Source organism: Eublepharis macularius, chromosome 3 (genome assembly GCF_028583425.1).
Source record: "Eublepharis macularius isolate TG4126 chromosome 3, MPM_Emac_v1.0, whole genome shotgun sequence".
Classification (NCBI taxonomy): domain Eukaryota; kingdom Metazoa; phylum Chordata; class Lepidosauria; order Squamata; family Eublepharidae; genus Eublepharis; species Eublepharis macularius.
This window is the reverse complement of record NC_072792.1, coordinates 83,447,154-83,462,318: the sequence shown is the minus strand read 5'-3', so window position 1 is coordinate 83,462,318 and position 15,165 is coordinate 83,447,154. Positions and strand designations below refer to the sequence as shown.

The 15,165-nt window shown below is 44.9% G+C and overlaps 1 protein-coding gene across 1 annotated transcript in view; it reads right to left on the bottom strand.

Moving 5' to 3' along the window:
- LANCL3 (LanC like family member 3) overlaps nt 1–15,165 on the bottom strand; it is a 59,460-nt gene that overhangs the window by 18,139 nt on the left and 26,156 nt on the right. The window lies entirely within an intron of this gene.

Below are 15,165 nucleotides of genomic sequence, written 5' to 3'. Positions count from 1 at the left end.
TCTTTTCAGTAGGTTTTTTTATTTATTTATTGGACTGCAATGCTGCCTCTTAGCCTTAAAGCTTTCCAATGTAACTTGGAAATGTTTCAAAGAAGCTATGTCATTAGGCGACTTCTGGTTCGGGGTAATGGAGAGACCGACGTGATTCGGAGCTCCGGATCATCTGTGGTGCTGTTTTTTGGGCTGGTGGGGCTTCCAGATCGCCCACAGCCCCCGGGTTTTAGTCAGAAATCCGGCAAGAACGCTTTTAGCCCTGAGAGTGAAGGGTCTTCGCGGGTGGGAGGCTCTGAATTAAGGGCTTCTCCCCCAAGCCTTGAGATCCTCCTCGGAGAAGGGCGGTCAAAATCTCTGCAGCAGCTTCGGGAGTCATTAAATTGACATAGGCTCTTTGTTCCCCGAGCCTCGGGAATGGATTTGAACAGATTTGGACGTTTGAAGCAGTGAGTACATCCCAAGAAGTCTGTATTAAGTTAAGATTACTATCTCCCCCAACGGACCGTTTTACTGAATAAAGACTTAAATTTTAAAAGAACTAAAGACTGAGTTACCAAGCTGAAAAAGTATATTAAAAGACTGAGCAATTTAATTGGAGTTTTAAGAACGAGAAAAAGCTAAAAAGAGCTAAGAAGAATATTGTTTTGCATACCTGTGGTTGGGAAGATAGCGACGCAGTGGGCGGATCGTGGGAACTGGAAGGTGTGCCGTGAGACAGGAAGTGGAGAACAATAGACGGAGAGGAGATAGAGAGAAAGAGTGGCGAGGGAGGTCAGGAAGAGCAGGAGGACCCGGAAGAAAAACAAAGATGGAAGAGGAAGTGAAGTACCCACCATTGAAAGTAAGGGAAAGGAAACGGAAGTAGAGGATTCACCATTGAAAGTAAGGGAAGATTATCAGTGTGACTGTATTACCATAGAGAAAGATCGCCCAACATTTTGAACCATAGAAAAACATTGCTCGACATTTTAAGGGCAAGGGAAGCCTCAATTGCCATTTTAACTGAGGGCAAACGTCAAAAACTTTTGATATATAAAAATAGAGATTTGAATTAAAAAGAAGACGGAGCTAAGAAAGAGAGCTGATTCGTGGGGACCTAAGGCAAGTCTGATGGCCTCCAAAAAAGAAAAGGACTGGCAGGCTGCTATTGAAAATTTGGGTAAGAAAATAACAGATGGAAATAAAGAGATTCGGGAGATGATACAAAAATTACAGCAAAATCTAAGGACGGAAATGAAAGAAGCAATCAAATCGGAAATTATGGAAGTTAAAAAGGAGATGGAGGCAATAAAAACAGATTTACAGAATACTCAACAAAAGGTGCAAGAAACGCAGCAGTTGGTGCAGGATGGGGAGAAAAGAACAGAGGCTATACAGAATGAGACCATAGGTATGGGCGAAAGAATAGTGATGATGGAATGCAAAGCAATGGACAGACAGATTCGCATGAGGTCGGTTCCGGAAAAAATGGATGGATCTGCCCTTAAACAAGTAGCTGAAATACTGGCAAAATTTTTGGGGCAAACAGAGGCGGAAATGATGACTCATTTGGATATCGCGTATAGAGTCAATTCAAAATATGCGGAACAAAAGAACTTACCAAGAGATATTATTGTCCAATTGACCACAAGGAGAATGAAGGAGGAAATTATTAGAAGACACTTTGAAACTCCACTGGAGGTAGCCGGGACACGGATTCGAATTATGAGAGAAGTACCACGTAAAGTACCCCAGGATCGGAAAAAGTACAGAGACTTAACACAAAAGCTAAGGGCAGCGGAAATCAGATATAGATGGGAGCTACCGGAAGGAGTGACTTTTGAATTACAATCAGGGAGACAAGTGATCAAATCGAAATATGCAATGGATCTCTTTCTGATGGAAAATGGAAAAGACTTTCCTAGCTCAACCAGATTATAATTATGGAGTACAAATTAATTTCATGGAATGTTAATGGACTTAATTCACCCTCTAAACGTAAAGCTGTGTTACATTGGTTAGCTAAACAAAGAAGTAATTTGATTTGTCTACAAGAAACTCATATTAGGGATCAAGATGTTAAATATTTGATTAACAAAAAGTTAGGAAAACAATTTGTCTCGACAACAAAGCAAAAAAAGAGGGGAATTGTTATATATATAAAGGAAGAGCTACAACCCAAATTAATTGTGTCTGACAAAAATGGAAGATACCTGGCTGTGGAATGTTTATGTAATGTAAAGAAAACTATGGTACTTGGATTATATGCGCCAAATGGCTCCAAAGATATATTTTTCAAAGACTTACGAGAACAAATGGAGCAGTGGACTTATGACCAGGTAATTATAGCTGGAGACTTTAACGGCATGGTAGATTTGCAATTGGATAAAAGTCTATCAACAAGTAAAGTAAGGACGGGGAAATTACCGGAGTCTTTTTTTGAAAATCAGGAACAAGAAAATTTAGAAGATGTTTGGAGAAAATATAATCCTAAACTGAAGCAGTATACTTTTTTTTCATCTAGTCACCAATCTTTTTCGAGAATAGATATGATCTGGGCATCTAAAGAACTGGTAGTGTTTACAAACAAGACTGATATATTACCAAAAGTTAGCTCGGATCATAATCCAGTGATGTGGAGATTTGGAATGAAACACAAGAAAAGGAGATGGAGAATTAATGAGGATCTTTTGAGTGACCCAGAATGTGTTGAGGTGTTGAGAAAAGAAACAAAGTTTTTTATTCAGTCTAACGTGGATAAAGAGGTGCCAATGCACATGGTCTGGGACACATATAAAGCCGTAATTAGAGGTGTTTTGATGGACTTAAATGGCAGAGAGAGGAGGAAAAAAGAAGCGAAATTAAAAGAGATACAGGAAAAAATTATTCAAGTTGAACAACAATTGAAAAAGAGACCAGGTAAAAAGAAATTGTTGTATGAAATAAAGTTACTGCAAGAACAGATTAGAGCTATGGAAAATAAAGAAGTGGAGTGGGAGTTGAAGAAAATGAAGCAAAGAACATTTGAAGGAGCTAATAAACCAGGGAGATATTTGGCGTGGCAATTAAAGAAAAAGAGAGAGAAAAGAGTAATAAGTAAGATTACAGAAGAGGGAAAGGAACTATATGATCAAGGATTGATTGAGAGAGCATTTTACAAATATTATGCCAAGTTATATCAGAAAAAAATAGTGGATCATGAAAAGATAAGAGACTACTTTGACAGGATTGACCTACCAAAGGTACCGGAGAAGTTGAAAGAGAAGCTTAGTGCTGAGATATCAATAATGGAAGTGTTACAAGCAATACAAGCTACTACATTTGGTAAAGCTCCGGGACCAGATGGAATTACTGCAAAATTTTACAAAGTGATGGCAGAGGACTTGAAACAACTGATGCAAAAGATGATGAATAGAATATTGGAAGGGGTCGAGATGCCAGATACATGGAATGAGGCTAATATTACATTGATACCGAAGGAGACATTAGACTTAAGTAACGTTAAGAATTATAGACCAATATCTTTAACTAATAATGACTATAAAATATTTGCAAAGATACTAGCAGAAAGACTTAAGACTTGGCTAGTGGAATTTATTTGAGAGGATCAAGCCGGCTTTTTACCGGAAAGGCAAATAAAAGATAACTTACAAGTGTTGTTGAATGCTATTGAGTATTATGCTCAAAATCCAGGGAAGCAGGTTGGTTTTTTCTTTGTGGGTGCGGAGAAAGCGTTCGACAATTTGAACTGGGATTTTATGTTTGCAACAATGGAGAAGATGCAGTTGGGAGAGAAATTTATACAAGCAATAAAGGCAATATATAAAAACCAATCTGCAAATATAATTGTTAACTCGGATGTAACCAAAAAGTTGGAAATAAGAAAAGGAACAAGACAAGGGTGTCCGCTTTCCCCTCTTCTGTTTGTAATGGTACTGGAGATTTTACTTAGGCAAATAAGAGAAGACAATTCAATAAGAGGATTGAGGACTAAAGGATTTGAATATAAAGTAAGAGCTTTTGCTGATGACATGATGGTGATAGTGGAAGGTCCAATAGAGTGCATGCCAAAATTGATGAAGAAAATGAAGGATTTTGGAGATGTAGCGGGTTTTGTAATTAATAAGGTGAAGTCCAAAATACTCTGCAAAAATATGACTAAACAACAACAAAAGGAGCTGATGGACAAGGTGGAATGTGAAATAGTAAACAAGGTTAAGTATTTGGGAGTGGAAGTGACAGTGAAGAATATTGACTTATATAAGAATAACTATGACAAGTTATGGCAACAAATAGAGAAAGATATGATTAGATGGAATAAAATGAACTTGTCATGGTTAGGTCGTATTGCAGTAATTAAGATGAATGTTCTTCCAAGAATGATGTTTCTACTACAGACAATACCTATTGTTAAAGACAGTAAACAATTTGAGAAGTGGCAGAGAACGATGTTAAACTTTGTTTGGGCTGGAAAGAAACCCAGAGTTAAAATGAAAGTACTCTATGATGCGAAAGAAAGAGGAGGATTACAATTACCAAATTTTAAATTATACCATGAAGCGATATGTCTGGACTGGGTAAAGGAATGGATGACATTGAAGAATTTGAAGTTGTTAGCATTGGAAGGATATAATAAACTATTTGGATGGCATGCATATCTATGGTATGACAAAGTAAAAGCAGACTCTATGTTTCTACATCATTATGTCAGAAGAAGTTTGTTTGCTGTATGGACTAAATACAAGAAATATATAGAAGAGACTATACCAATGTGGATCATCTCTGCGGAAGTAGTAAATCCAAGAACAGAATATGCAGGGGAAGACTGGTTGACTTATAAAGAAATTCTTGAGATACAGCAGAATAACTATATGCTTAAAGGTAATGAAGAATTGCCATTCCAATATGGATGGTTTCAATACATGCAGATAAAAGACCTATATGAGAAAGACAAAAGAAAAAATGGTTTTAGGCTACAAAACTCTGAGATTGAGGAGTGTTTGCTTCATGGGGGGAAGAAAATAATTTATAAGATATATAAGATATTATTGAAATGGTTTACAGAGGAGGAAGTTGTTAAAGTGCAGATGGTAAAATGGGCAATAAATTGTAATAAGGAAATTTCAATGGAAGCTTGGGAAAAGGTTTGGAAAAATGTAAAGATTTCAGCATGTACCACTGTGCGTGAAAATGTATATAAAATGTTGTATAGATGGTATTTAACACCGAAGAAGTTGGCCAATGGTAATAGCCAGATGTCTGATAAGTGTTGGAAATGTAAACAGCATGAAGGTTCATGCTATCATATGTGGTGGACTTGTGATAAGGCTAAGCAGTTCTGGGGGGATATAGTTAAAGTTATGTCAGATATTTTACAAAGGAATATAAATAAAACCCCGGAATTGCTGTTATTATGTATGAATCTAGAAGATTTTGATAAAACGGACAGAGTTATGGTGTTTTATATGATCACGGCGGCCAGAATGTGTTATGCACAGAAGTGGAAGACTCAGGAGATACCATCTATGGAAGATTGGATTTTGAAAGTTTTGAACATGGCAGAAATGGACAAATTAACAAGGAAATTGAAAGAACAAGAATTAGACTATACATCAAGCTAGGAAAAATTTAAGAAATATGTGGAAAAAAAGTGGGACATGAAGGGGAAATTGTGGTCTTTGGAGAAGTAGGGGAGATAGAAACTTACTTAAGCTTAAAAAGGGGTATATTTTACTATATGTTATGGGATTAGTATAGTATATTTACAGGGGATATGTATGTAATTTTGTTTTACTTAGCATATGTACTTATTACTTATGTAATCTTTATATTTTTAACTAAGATAGGTAAAATAGTTAGAGTAGATAGTAGGTATAATATAGATATATATTACATTAGTATTATAGATTTTATGAATTTATATGATATACCTTTTAGATTAAGTTGGGTATGGAAAACTGCGGGGAGTCACCAGAAAAGGGGGGGGGGAAGGATGGGGAAAATGCAATGGGGTGAATAATGATAATGATTTTTATGTTTATGTTTGTAAACCCATCCAATATTTTTTTTTAAAGAAGCTATGTCATTAAACCCACCTTTCTTCATCTCTTGCTCTGAAAGTCCCATGAGGGACTCATGGGGTCACCATGAGTTGGTTGTGACTTGACAGCGTGCACACACACACATCAATAAATTCTAGCTTACCTATCCATATAAGCATGATGTTATTTATAACTCCAAGAATATATATGGTATAGCAGTAGCATTTGCAGTGTGTTTATGTGTATGCGCCGTCAAGTCACAAGCAACTTATGGCAACCCCAGCAAGGGGCTATCAAGGCAAGTGAGAAGCCAAGGTGGTTTGCCAGTGCCTGCCTTCCTCTGCAGAGTTTTCTTTGGTGGTTGCTCATTTGATACTGACCCTGTTTAGCTTCCAAGATCTGATGAGACTGCACCATATCATGCTGTCTTCCCAGTATTTGCAGTACAGGAGCTTTATGCTGCCTTTAATGCCTTCAGTTGTTTAAAAATAATGTGACCAATAGCACAAGGCATGTTGCACATAGGAATCATATATGACAAATGTACACTGCCCATGCTGAAACCACTTGATGCTGTTCTTAAAGGTAACACATATTAACAGTATTCACCACAGTTAGGTGAATATATCATACTATGAGAAAACATAGGTGACAGTTCCATGTGATAATACATCAAGACACATTCCAAATAAGTTATTTCAGTTTCAGGTGGGTAAGCTGTAATTCTGGGAGATTTCCAGGCTTCACCTTGAGGTTGGCAACCTTATTAATTGTAGTGTAGCAGCAGTACTTACCTTGCCGCAAACAGAGAATCTTAGCTTCCATTGCAAATAGCACCGAGAAGTGGGAACCGGGGATACTCTGGGCCAGGATATTCCAGTTCCCTTCATTTTTGGCACTGGAACTCCCACAATCATCCTGAAACCGGTGTCCAATTTTGAAACTCCTAGCTTTATTTTCTGATGAGTTATGCCTGCCACAGATGGATGGGCAGACAGACAGATTGTTTTATTATTATAGATTCCTGGAAACAGCAAGCTGACTTGCTTTGCTATGATATTTGGTTTAAATCAGGGTCCTATTGGGGAGCCCAGATGGAATTTTTGTCTGGGGGCCAATAGTGGCTCTTGGCAGCCCTGTAAGCAAATTCTCCAGAAAGATGTTTCATAAGGCTGCCAAGGCCTCAGTGGGGGCAGGGAACCTCCCTGACCTTCATTCCCCCCGCCCCCCACACTGTTTAGAGTAGCAATGGGAGAAAAATAAACAACAAAATGGCCATTAGCCCAACAGTATGATGTCACTCGGGGCAAACTCAGACATGATATCAGTCCTCTCTAGGAATCACTGTTTTACTCTGGTTTCACCTGGCAGCGACGTCCCAATGTTGCTGACAGCACCCGCCAGGCTCCTGCCCCCTGTCTCCTACCGATTGCCCTAACGTTTCAGGATGTGATTTGTGACTGTCTTAAAATGGACTACAAAAGGTGCATGGAGATTGTACTACCAGCATCCCTGAGACCCCTCTTTCAGGATCTTTTGCTAGTTAGTAAGAATTGGTGCTGCATTGTACTAAAAATATTATTCTGTTGCCATGTTTTATGTTGAAATCTGAATCTTGTCTAATATTTCCCTTACTGATTTGAATATAAAATAAAAAATGTTTTTTTAAAAAATCAAATACCAGGCACACTCCAGAACTATGAATACTGCATCCAGAAGAATGTGTAATTGAGCTGAAGGACAGCGTGCCAAGCTCTGGAGTGATTTGAACCAATAAATAGGACCTTTTGAGCAACATGCATCATACTGCGTTTTCTTGCATCATTCATAACCCTTTTTTCCCTGTACAAACAACTTTTAGATGAACATCAACTTTTGTCGTTTGTGTTTACAGCTATCCATAAATGCATGTAAAATATTCAATGCTACCAAAATTCTTCATTAATGTTTGTATACATGCATTCTTTTGCAAAACTCTGAATTCCCTACAAAATGCATTAAAAAGCACACACACAATGTAAGAAAATCTGCTGCATATATAGTTCTCAGTCTAAGTTTCTCTCTGAACAAACACTTTAATGTTATTTATATAAATCTGTTTTAATAACTTATAACAACATCAATAGACACATATTCCAGGATGGTTCACAAAGAACAGCAGAGGGAGCTGTTGCTGCAATAGCAGTATAAATAAATGCCATAAAATAAAGACTTTATTTTGTATTCAACAGGTTAACTTACTCCAGCATACAAATGGGCATGGATTAGTCGAATAGGTTTCTAGTAGCATGCTGCATTGCAGCACACCAAAGATTTCCTGTTTTTTGTTTGTGGGGCTTGTAGGGATACAAACTTGATCCAAGATGCTCCCAGGGAATGCGGCTCTCCCAGCGCGGCTGAACGCCGCTCAAGCTGGGAGCCGTCCTTTGAAGCCCCGCCCGGAGGAAAGAAGACAGTCTCCCTTCCCGGGCATACAGGGCTTTGCTGGGGGGGCGGAGCCAGGAGTTGTTACTGGCTGCTCCGCCCATTCCCAGCCTCAGTCTTTTCGAGTGCTCGGAGAGGCAGGAGGCGGCTGCAGTGCACAATACAGGCCAGGGCTTCAGGGCCTGTTGGGGCTAGAGTAATTGAGCAGTATAATGGAGCAGGCTGGTGGGGCACTGGGGTGGCGGGCAGCTAGGCTGTATTGGAGGGACTTTGGCCCAACTTGGGTGGCGTCTCTCCCCTTAATAGCTGTCTTGGAGACAGTGGGTGGTGAGAGCCCTCTCCCCCCCCCAGTCACACATAAACCCCTCTTCCTGCCATAAGCCTGTTTGTTTCCATTTAGCCTCCCCCCACCACCGGCAAAAAGTAAAATAAAGTAACTTAAAAAGCAGAGCCGGTGTTCTTCACTTTGGTTTACTGGTAAAGCAGCACCTGAGCCTATATTTTTGTGGGCCATAAAAGAGGGCCTGTCTCTGCCTGATAGTCATTCTGTTGGCAGGCAGATTTGCTCAGGGCTGTGCTCAGCGCCATCTTGTGGTGGAGAATTACTGGTGGCCTGTCTCTGCCTGACAGCCATTCTGTTAGCAGGCAGATTTGCTCAGGGCTGTGCTCAGCGCCATCTTTTGGTGGAGAATTACTGGTGGCCTGTTTCTGCCTGACCGCCATTCTGTTGGCAGGCAGATTTGCTCAGGGCTGTGCTCGGCGCCATCTTGTGGTGGAGAATTACTGGTGGCCTGTTTCTGCCTGACAGCCATTCTGTTGGCAGGCAGATTTGCTCAGGACTGTGCTCGGCTCCATCTTGTGTGGCAGCTTGGTACTGCTCCTGGCAATTGCTACTTTTGCTGGGGCTTAGTGCTACCTGTCAGGGCTAGCGTCAACAGTTGGTTAAGGGGTAAAGCTGTGAGCCAGTCCAACACATTATTAACGGCTGCTGTGTCATCATTTGGGAATGTTTATGCTGCCCAGAAAAGGGGGTGTCCCATCAATGGGGAAGTGGCCTGTAAACGGCCAGTGCCGCGGAACCCCACTTGGGCTCTGTCTCCCTCAGACGAGGATGATGGCCCAGGCAGGCAGGAACTTATGGAGCGCATTGTTGCTCTTGAGAGGGCTAGGAGTGGTACAGCATCAGCTATTGCACCTGTTCAGCCACACAAGGGTACTAAAAGAATTACAATTGCTGCTTTTAATAAGGATTTTGCCTCTTGTCTTTCTGCCCTGGAGGGAGTATCAGGAGTGGTGGCAAGTGATGGAGGCAGCAGCCAGGACCATCCTACATCAACTGAGAGTGTGGCTGACATTGACCAGGAATGGTCAGCTGACAGTGGGCAAGTTGCCATAGCAGTGGAACGACCCATGCCTGACGGTACGGATCCTTTGCCCAAGCAGAGTGCCACTTGGCCCTGGGGCTCTTTGGGGCAGGAAGCTGCTACCGGCGCTCCTGCATCTTCTGTTTTGGAGACATATCCCATGCTTGGTTGGCCTTCTGCAGGCCCAACTATTTGGCCTAGTTATGCCAGACGCTCCTTGCACCTCCAGCAGGTGCAAGTACTGCCTGTATCGGGCTGTGCTACCAGTTGGGATGGATAGGCCTTCCCTCTGTCTGTGACTGGGTGGCCTTTTGGTTATGGCAAGCAGATGGGCCTGGCCCCCTATGGACCCCAGGGATATGGCATGGTTCCTTATGGGACACTTCCCCAGGGAGATATGGCATTGCCTGCGGGGGCGGGGAGAATATACAAAGGGTTAGTACATGGATGACTTTACCCTTCCTTCAGGGAACTAGAGAAGAAGGATATAGATGATCTGTATGATAGGGATAAGGAGAAGATCCGCTGTAGGCAGATTGTCAGGAACTGGACTCATTGGTTGTCTGGGTTCCTGGTTTATGCAGGGGTATTGGCTAGGGCACAGCCAGGTAGGGCTCTCCCCCTTTTCCAATACATGAATATTATATACAGGGGGTACATGGACTTTGAGGGGGTGGGTTGGTTGATACAGCTGTGGGTGCAGGTCATGGCCCTTGCCAAGTCCAACCTCAGGAATAGGAGCGAGAGTGATCATATGATTATTCTACCCTCTCAGGGTTCAGGTTCCCACACTTCTGCGGGGCAGCAGGTTTAATTACAGCTGCTTTGTTGGGACTTCACGTCCGAGGAGCTTTGCAACAAGAAAGTGGGCAAGTATATGCGTGACTGCCCTGCCTGCATGGGAACCCACCCATAATCTGCCTGCCCCAAAGGAAGACAGGGTGGGAAATGCTTTGGGGGCAGTGGTGGCCAACAAGGGCCTGGAAAAGGGGCCCAGCCCAGTAAAGCTGAGGGTACTTGAATGGTTTCTTCAGGTCTCCCCAAGGCGCAGGGTGCTGACTATTCGTCCATTGTTTAGATGACTTTTTGATGTCTGGGCCAGCCGGCATGGGGCAGTGTGCCAGGCTTTTGGCAGGGGTCATGGAGTGTTCAGAGGAACTGGAGGTTCCTTTAGCTCATGAGAAAACAGAGAGACCATTTGTTGTCATAGCGTTCTTGGGAATAGAACTGGACACAGTACAACAGACCTTAAGGTTGCCCTTAGAGACGGTGGTAGATCTTGGTCTCGATTGGAGGGCTGCTTGAGTGGAGCCTAGATATCTCTCCTTGAGTTGCGGCAATTAGTTGGCCATTTAAACTTTGCCTGTAAGGCAGTTGTGCCTGGGAGGGCTTTCCTCAGGTGGCTGTGTGATTCTATGAGGGCCTTACGGTTGCCCCATCAGCGTTTAAGAATTAATAAGGACATGCAGGATGACCTTTTGGTGTGGAAGGAATTCCTTTACACCTCTAATGAGGTGACTTTTTGGAGGGAGAAGCTTTTGCTAGAAGCCGAACTTCAAATCACCTCTGATGCCTCCTGGTCTACAGGATTTGGAGTCTTTTATAGGGGGCATTGGTGTGCTGACCAATGGCCCGCTGATTGTGTAGCCCAGGGATTGTCCAAAGAACTTACGTTTTTGGAGTTCTTTCCCTTGTTAGTGGCCATGGGGCTTTGGGGATCACACACTTTTGGTCTGACAACTTGGCTGTCATGCACGTGGTCAAAACCATGGCATCTAGATCCCCCAGGGTGATGAGGCTGGTAAGGGCCTTTACATTGAAATGTGTGCAGATGAACATTTTGTTCAGGGCCAGGCATGTTCCAGGTGTTAATAACGGTGTGGCAGATGCTTTGTCTTGCGAACAGATGGAATGATTCTGGCAGCTTGCCCCCTGGGCTTACAGGCAACCAGCGAGGATGCCCCAGGAGCTATGCGAGCTTGGATGGCGGAAGTAAATAGAGCAATCCAGCTGTCCATTGCCCCCAGTACACGCCAGGCCTACAACCAGGCGGTCGGGCAGCTTTACCAGTTCAGGGTGTTGGCGGGGCTCCAGCAGTAGTGGCTCATCCCACCTGAGTACTTGATGCACTTTGTGTAGTGCAGCGGGGCCGGGGCCTTGCAGTGAGGTCCATCAGGGGTCAGTTGGCTGCTTTAGCCTTCGCCAGCAAAGCACGTGGCTTACCTGAATTCACGGGTGTCTTCAGGATTAGAAAGATGCTGGAAGGCTGGGCCAGGGAGATAAAAATGCCACGTGACCCGAGGCAGCCCATCTCCCCATCAGTTCTTAAGGGTCTGGGGACCGCATGGGCAGAAGTCTGTTGGTCAGCGTTTGAACGGAAGCTTTTCCACGCTTCTGCCTTAATGGCATTTTTTGGAGCTCTGCGAGTTAGTGAGCTGATGGCCTCATCGCGTACAGATGCGTCTGGCCAGGCACTGAATGCCCGGGACATTAAATTTGTTGGGGATAAAGTCTCCATTGGGATCAGACGGTCCAAGACTGACCAGTGACAGCAGGGGAGCCCCTTGCTTTTGGGCCCCTGCTCTGAGCAAGAGCTGTGCCCTGTTAAGGCCCTCAAGGAATATGTCACGCTTCATGGGGATGACCAAGGGGTTTTATTACACCACAAGGATGGGGCCCCACTGACTAAATATCAGTTTGGGCGGTGACAGAGAGGGCCCTTAAGAATCTTGGCTTGTCAGGAGTCATGTTTGGAACCCAGACTGACCAGCGGCAGCGGGGAAGCACCTTGCTTTTGGGCCTGAGCTTTTGCTCTGAGCAGGAGCTGTGCCCTGTTAAGGCCCTCAAGGAATATGTCACGCTTCGTGGGGATGACCAAGGGGTCTTATTCCACCACGAAGATCAGGCCCCACTGACTAAATATCAGTTTTGGGTGGTGACAGAGAGGGCACTTAAGACAATTGGCTTGTCAGGGGTCAAATTCGGAACCCACTCCTTCCGGATTGGTGCGGCCTCCACAGCAGCTGCTATGGGATACCCTCAGCAGGCGATTCAGAGAGTGGGCAGGTGGCGGTCAAGGGCGTTTCAGTCCTATGTCCAGCCCCTGCAGCAGTTTTAAATGGCAAACTACTTGTTCTTTCCTCAGGTGCCGTGTCGGGCCAGGAGAGGAAGAGAATCCTGATTTGTGGCCACAGCATGGTGTTCTGGACGGCCAATCAAGCCAAGAGAACACAGTTTGGATCCCAGCTGGGCCTGAGCGCTGTGGCCACGGTGGATTGGCAGGGCAGGCGTGGTCTCAGATGGCCTGGCCTGCTGCCTCTCCTGTTTAGGGGACGGAAAGGTCCTCCCCCACACATTGTGGTCATTCACCTGGGTGGTAATGACCTTGGGTTGGTACAGGGCAAGGCCCTGTCGATGCAGGTAGCTGAGGACCTTGAATACATAAGCAGCCAATGGACGGGTGTGCTTATAGTATGGTCAGAGATGCTACAGTGATGGGTTTGGCGGGAGGCCTTTGACACCAGGGCGATAGAGAGGGCCCGACGCAAGGCTAACCACGCCATTAAGAGGTCTTTGGGGCAAGGCTTGGGTATTTATTTGCCATACCCCAAGATTAGGGCCGAATTTGCCCACCTCTATAGAGGCGACGGTGTCCACCTGGCACCTGAGGGCAATGATATTTTTCTAGATGACCTGCGGCAAGGGCTTCGGGTGGCTCTAGGCCACCTGTGGGGCGCGAGGGTCTAAGCAGAGGCTTGACCCTTGCGGTGGCAGGAGATTTTGGGAATAGGGTGCGGGCCGGTGAGCCCCTCTGGCATTTCCCCATGCGTGGGGTGCAGGGTCTGCCAGGACGGCGGGATGCTTTTGACGGCTCCTTGCTAGGAGGGCAGGCGCCTGAGGGGATCCCCAGGAGCAAGGCCCAACCTCATGCTAGACGGCTGGGGCGTAAAGGGTACTTGGGGGGGGATCCTAGGCCTGGCTGCTGGGTTCCAGCCATTCATGGGATGGCCTATACCCGGGGCAGGGGGGCTCGCCCAGACAGGCAAGGCGGTGGTCAGTGGTATGACCCCAGGGCTTGACCTGTACCGCTTAGATAGCTCTTGCCGTGCATTACGTTTATGGTCATTTAATAAACGGCCCTTTATTCCAAGCCTGTGTCTGTCTCTTCCTTCTGGCTGGGGGTTCAATGCGGCTCTCCCAGCGCGGCTGAACGCTGCTCAAGCTGGGAGCCGTCCTTTGAAGCCCCGCCCGGAGGAAAGAAGACAGTCTCCCTTCCCGGGCATACGGGGCTTTGCTGGGGGGGGCGGAGCCAGGAGCTGTTACTGGCTGCTCCGCCCATTCCCAGCCTCAGTCTTTTCGAGTGCTCGGCCCACCCACCTCACCCTGTGTTAGTGCGGGACTAGCCGGCTGCTGTGTCCAGAGCCAGGTAGGAATTTTTCCCCTTTTTCCCTGATTGGCTGTTGGGAAGGAGGGTTTTTCGCCTACCTTGCACTAATGGCAGTGGTTGAGTCATTATTGGATTGTCCTGTTTAGTTAATAGTTGGCAGGAGATTTTGGGAATAGGGTGCGGGCCGGTGAGCCCCTCTGGCATTTCCCCATGCGTGGGGTGCAGGGTCTGCCAGGACGGCGGGATGCTTTTGACGGCTCCTTGCTAGGAGGGCAGGCGCCTGAGGGGATCCCCAGGAGCAAGGCCCAACCTCATGCGAGACGGCTGGGGCGTAAAGGGTACTTGAGGGGGGATCCTAGGCCTGGCTGCTGGGTTCCAGCCATTCATGGGATGGCCTATACCCGGGGCAGGGGGGCTCGCCCAGACAGGCAAGGCGGTGGTCAGTGGTATGACCCCAGGGCTTGACCTGTACCGCTTAGATAGCTCTTGCCGTGCATTACGTTTATGGTCATTTAATAAACGGCCCTTTATTCCAAGCCTGTGTCTGTCTCTTCCTTCCGGCTGGGGTTCAATGTGGCACTCTGTACATTCACAAGACTGACTTTTATAAAAACTGATTTTTAAATTAACCCAAGACATGAAATCATGCCTGATATATTATCATTGCACCAATTTCATAGGTGGGCCAATTAACTTCTTATTAAGATACTAGACTCCAAATAATGCAACACTCATTTTTTCCCATAAGAATTAGGAGTTACTTGATTTTGTTCCTACTGTCTGAGCTACTAAGTGAGAACTGTTTCTCTGAATGGCTTTGCTTCCTTTCCTGTACCAACTAGTTCATGCTACACAATAATGATACATAACAAGTTTCAATATTAAGGTTTGCTGAATCAGCAAATAAATACTGACTGTGGAGGCAGGAAGCTCAACTGGGGGCTGTGGGGAGAGGAGCAAGGACAAGGTCATGCCC